The following is a 6,662-nucleotide window of genomic DNA, read 5'->3' as shown; positions in this document are numbered from 1 at the left end:
GCTAACACACAACTGGAGAATGTAGCTTGTCTGCCATTTGTATCTGGACCTTCCAAGCTGAGTGATAATCTATGAGCAATTTTCAAATGAGGATGCATGTACCGTTTGACTGCTTTTGCATTGATGCAGATCACCAATCTGTCCGATCTCTGCTGGGCAAAAAAAAAATTCTTGTTTGTGGACATTTACAAAGGGCTAGCTGAAAATTGTGCTATTAAAAGGTTAATCTTAGTAAAAGAAATTATAAAGTCAATCTTTCAATAAATATGATGGAAACAAATAAAATGTTTGTGCACCATATGCATTTGTTTTTCTTTTTGTTTCTTCATTTCCAGTTGGCATCACCAAGGACATGGACTGCATTCAAGAGATACCAATGCTAGTATTGAACAATGAAGCACCGTCAGATCCATCCCGCAGAATGTCATCTCTGACCTGCAACTTCTCACTGGTGAGTGTTTGTAAAGCACTTAATCTAATCGGGAAACCCAACCAGATATTGCTGACTCAATCTTGTTGGAATAACCATTAGTAATCCGGAATAAATGATGCTATTGCTGTCATATAATAACAAATAAAAAGAATGACATCAACTATACACAAGCATAGAATGTAGCATCCTGGCTAATATGTACCATTATTTTTTTTTTGCAGTTGTCAGTGGTGGGTCCAGGAATTCTGTTAAGTGTGTGTCTGGGGGGGGGGGGGGGGGGGGACCACACGCACGTCCTCCAGTTTTCTCTGTTGATATTTTGTTCAAAAAAACAAAAACAATAAGGGCATCTTACACCCCATATGTCCTCGCATGGATCCACCATGAGTTGTAAGCTGGATGACATCTTGTTCTTTCAAAGAAATGATAAATTCAGTCTTTTGATAAATATGATAAAACAAATGTAATATTTATGCACCATATGTATCTTGTTTTCCTTTTTGTTTTCTTCATTTCCAGTTGGCATCACCAAGGACATGGACTGCATTCAAGAGATACCAATACACACTTTGTACCAGAATTGAACAATGAAGCACCATCAGATCCATCCCAGCAAAATGTCAGCTCTGACCAACTTCTCACTAGTTATTGCTTGCCTATGGTGCCTACAGTTGTTTGTGCATGCAAAAGCAATTTAGTCTATGTATTCAAATTTTTGATAATTTATCACTCCGCACTATCTCCCCACCACAATTCGCCATGTTATGATTTGTCTATTCTATAGCTATTAAATATTCTATGATATCATAATAAGCTTTGATATTTCTTTAACAATAATTGTCATATTTTTTCATGTGAAAGATGTACATGTAACAGCTTTATTCCTCCTTCCAAATGTGATTTGATTTTTGTAGGACCGTTGCGTAGATATTACCGTTATATCGAAATGAAAGTACAATCACAAACATGCACATAATAACAACTCAAATCATACAATGTACTTTTTTTTTTATAACCCTAAGACCTGAGTTATTAGAGATTCACTAATATTAGGAGGAAGTTGGCCTTCTGCTTTAAGCCATTTCCATCTGATGAATGTTTCAGAATGTTTTTCAATATAAACTGTATTGTGTACAATTTTCTCATGTTAAAATCGGTTTAACAATTGATTTAGATCAATATCTATTTAACCAAAGACAATTTGATTTGTACATTTAAAAATGTTCGAGGAAATGTAACCATTGTATTAAAGGACATGTTCATTATCAATGAATTTAAATCAATATCTATTTTACCACAGACATCTTGATCATTCTGTAAATTCAAAAAAATTTAATGAAATTTTACCATTGTATTTAAGGACATGTTCATTCCTTTTCTTTTCTTTTTGGATGTGAGATATGGATTGATTTTGAAATAAATATTGCTGCATTTTAATGCAGCCTTGTCTCAAGACTCACTTTCTTTGTTTTGTTTTGTTTTGTTTTTCTCTTCTATGTACTGTGATCTCATATCGTGAGGAAATCATAATATGCACACTAAAATGTCAGCATATATAATTGGAAGTGAAATGATATTCATACTACTACTTGAACATTATTTAAGTCTGTAGGACAATACACCTTTTATTATTTGTGTGAACAAGTACAATCCATGTTTGTGTGTGTGGATGTTTCTGCGTAGAAAACTAATTTGCATCTGTTTCAGAGTCCTGAACGTATATACATGTATAATTATATAAAAAAAAACAATAATGTGAGACAGACGTGTGGCTAAGCAAATTTTTTGCATGTTATTTCTGATGAGCAAGCTGATAATTGAGTTTTACCCAACTGAATGATCATTAATTATGTCTGCCATGCATGTAAGCTATAGAAGAAAATCTTTATTCATGGGTTAAAATGTACAGTATTCATCATGGCAGCTTAGAAAGAATGAAAGTTAGGTCATTGCAGTCATGATTGCGGCATGAATTATCACAAAGAATAGCAAGGCTTGGATGTGTGATTTTGGTTTTTGTTTACAGTATTGGAGAGTGGGAGAGAGGGTTAAAGCGTTGCAAGGGAAAGAGAAGAGGTGGAGGAGAGCAGTGAGAAGATGAAATGAGGGAAAAAGAAGAGGCAGGCTGCAATGAAAAAGCAATAATTTCATAGGCCCCACCTCTTTCACAATACATGTATAACCACTTTTTGCGTGATACAAATTAGATACAAACTGATCAAAGATAATGTGTCCTTAACATGGAGTGGGTTTTTTGATTGTTTGTTTGTTTGTCTGTTTGTTTGTTTGTTTTTTACATCAAAGGAACTCTCGTCTGATGCCTGAAGCGTAATTTATGTCAAAAAACAAAACAAAACAAAACAAACAAAAAAAAAATCTGCAGGGGAATCTCCCCCTCCCCTACCAGTGTTTCATCATGCATGCCAAAACTAGACGTTGGACATATTTGTACTACATCTTATGAAATTATGACACAGAATAGTTGCATTCACACAAAAATATGCCCGAAATCACTCGTTTTACAGATAAATACCACGTAACCATGCATATCGCATAGACGCGCGTGTTATAAGAATAGGATACGTCGGTTCGGAGATCGCACTTTCGGTACGCGCGTTCAGCAAACTGACGTATCACCCCGATACGTCAGTTCGGATGGCCGCGCGTACTGAGAGTGCGATCTCCGAACCGTCGTATACCTGTTTTTCGACTCTTCCTGTGCGGAGGCCTTTCTTTTTGTGAACGTAGCATTAGTTTTATTCATACATGATTTTAAATACATATATTATAAGAATCGTCTGGAATTTGCCTTTCTTTTCATATAAAAAGATTGGGAATAAAAGCAAGAAATTTCTCTACACTAGACTTCAAAGGACCACCAAACTTCAAACGCGTTTTTCTCGAAAACGTGTTCTCGCACGCCGCTGACAGATACGACGGTTCGGATGGTCGCCGACGAATGTACCACATAAATAAATGTTACCACAGGAACTGTGTGGTACTGTTTTACAGGCTCATGTGGTACTCCCTGTGGTACTGGTTGGTACTACACAATGTACCACACAAATATATGTTAACACAGGAACTGTGTGGTACTGTGTCACAGGATCGTGTAGTACTCTGGGATGTACCACAGGGCAGTTCCACAGGACAGTACCACAAGACAGTATACACACAAATTGTCCTGTGGTATTTTGGGATGTATACCACACAACAGTTCCACAGGACAGTACCACATGAATTGTCCTGTGGTATTTTGGGACGTACCACAGGAGAGTACAACAGGAAAGTACCACAGGATAGTACCACTGGACAGTACCACACGACTTGTTCTGTGGTATTTTAGGACGTACCACAGGACAGTACCACAGGGCAGTTCCACAGGACAGTACCACAGGATAGTACCACAGGACAGTACCACAGGAATTGTCCTGTGGTATTTTGGGACGTACCACAGGATAGTACCACAGGACAGTACCTCACAACTTGTCCTGTGGTATTTTGGGACGTACCACAGGACAGTACCACAGGACAGTACCACAGGAAAGTACCCCAGGAAAGTACCACAGGACAGTACCACACGACTTGTCCTGTGGTATTTTGGGACGTACCACAGGGCAGTACCACAGGACAGTACCACAGGAAAGTACCACACGACTCGTCCTGTGGTATTTTGGGACGTACCACAGGACAGTACCACAGGGCAGTACCACAGGAAAGTACCACAGGGCAGTACCACAGGAAAGTACCACAGGACAGTACCACACGACTTGTCCTATGGTATTTTGGGACATACCACAGGACAGTACCACAGGAATTGTCCTGTGGTATTTTGGGACATACCACAGGACAGTACCACAGGATATTACCACAGGACAGTACCTCACGACTTGTCCTGTGGTATTTTGGGACGTACCACAGGACAGTACCACAGGGCAGTACCACAGGACAATACCACAGGGCAGTACCACAGGACAGTACCACAGGATAGTACCACAGGACAGTACCACACGACTTGTCCTGTGGTATTTTGGGACGTACCACAGGGCAGTACCACAGGACAGTACCACAGGATAGTACCACAGGATAGTACCACAGTACAGTACCACACGACTTGTCCTGTGGTAATTTGGGACGTACCACAGGACAGTACCACAGGATAGTACCACAGGACAGTACCACACGACTTGTCCTGTGGTATTTTGGGACGTACCACAGGACAGTACCACAGGGCAGTACCACAGGGCAGTACCACAGGACAATACCACAGGAAAGTACCACAGGATAGTACCACAGGACAGTACCACATGACTTGTCCTGTGGTATTTTATATATTAATATTCCTCAATTAATTGATAGATGAGTTATGCTGTGAATTATAACAATTGATTTGCCATTACTTATCCTATCCTATACTCCTACAGTATTACCTATTTAGTGAAAGTGCTGATGTAAAGCATGAGAAATTTCATAAGGACTTCTGTGGTACTCCTGTGGTACTCCTGTGGTACTCCTGTGGTACAAATTTTTACATAGCTCATGAATATTCATAAAAAGCACTCTAGATTTTAGAAAATACATATATGACTTAAAAAGTCAAAGTATTAATGATGGAACTTACTTTGAACTTTATGAAAGATTGTCTAATTATGTTATGTTATTCCCAACATCATAGATATTGTTATGAAAGTGTAATTTCATATCTTGATAATAAAGTATAATCGAGTCAGTAACCATGCCTTAATGCTTTACGGATAGACGGCCATATATATATGTACTGATAGGGTCGATGGCTACCTAGGAATAGAATATGACTATATAGATCTATTATAGGACTAGATTGGCACTTGGCCATTAGACTCTCGTTTGAGGTTATTTTATTATGTTAGGAGTAGGACAGGTTATTAAGTAGGGCCATGTTTGTCCTAAAATCCATCACTCACCTATCAGAAATATTCCTTGAAATGTGGCTAAAAGTCTCCCAGATTTTTTTTTTTCGATCTATCCTGTGTGGTACTCTCCTGTGGTACCATGGAAATGCTGTGTGGTACTGCCCTGTGGTAATGCTGTGTGGTAATGATCGACCTGTGGTACTGTCCCAAAATACCACAGGACAGTTCCTGTGGTACTGTTCTGTGGTACTGTTCTGTGGTACTTGTCCTGTGGTACTGCCCTGTGGTACGTCCCAAAATACCACAGGAATTCCTGTGGTACTGCCCTGTGGTACGTCCCAAAATACCACAGGAATTCCTGTGGTACTGTCCTGTGGTACTGTTCTGTGGTATCGGTCCTGTGGTACTTTCCTGTGGTACTGCCCTGTGGTACGTCCCAAAATACCACAGGAATTCCTGTGGTACTGTCCTGTGGTATGTCCCAAAATACCACAGGACAATTCCTGTGGTACTGTCCCGTGGTACTGTCCTGTGGTACTTTCCTGTGGTACTGTCCTGTGGTACCGTCCTGTGGTAATTACCACAGGAGTACCACAGGACTTTTTCGTAAGGGTGATTATACATCTCAAACTCCAATGTCTAGTGATCGGGAAGACGACGCTACCTCTCAGCCCCCATCCCCGCGGGGAGATCAGGGCATGGAAGGCCACCTTGAAGCTCAACTATGCTCTCTATAGAGAGACCGAGATACTCTCCCGCTTCATGGATAGGGCGGCGGCACACCGTGGTAATGACAAACGGCATGCGAGCCATGCCAGCTGGTGCAGGAGAGCTTCTCCTCCCGGCGATTAGTTCGGACATGCGAGCCATGTCCGCGGGGACAGGGGCGCTGCCCCGCCCATCGAAGACTTCAGCGAGCTAGCCATCCCCATCGGCAGCTCATCAGACGACGATATTCTCATGTCAGCCTCCTTCCCGGCAAAACTGATTGCGTTGCCCTGTATGGTGGCCTTGACTCTGCCCTCTGCCCTTGTGGTAATGGTCATTTTGACAACCGAATTGATGCGGATGCCATGCCCTTACAGCCAAACTCTTTCAAAGCCTGGTACCAAATTTGATTTTAACTGAAATTCTGATCTCAATTGGGCTAAATTTAAAAATTGGCTGATTTGCTAATGAAGGCAGTCACACTGCCACATCAGAAGGTAAGTCTCTTTAAAATCGCGAAGCAAATGCTCAATTGCCATCGAATGCCCAAGCAGTTCTCACACCAAAAATCGAGAGCAAAATTTGGGCGATCCTCCTTCACGAGGCCTTGGGTCTTGTGAGCTCCCAAC

The sequence above is a fragment of the Diadema antillarum genome, unplaced genomic scaffold (assembly GCF_040938485.1).
Source record: "Diadema antillarum isolate AM-2024a unplaced genomic scaffold, OU_Dant_1.0 scf00000037, whole genome shotgun sequence".
Classification (NCBI taxonomy): Eukaryota; Metazoa; Echinodermata; class Echinoidea; order Diadematoida; family Diadematidae; genus Diadema; species Diadema antillarum.
Note: the sequence above shows the minus strand (reverse complement) of the source record.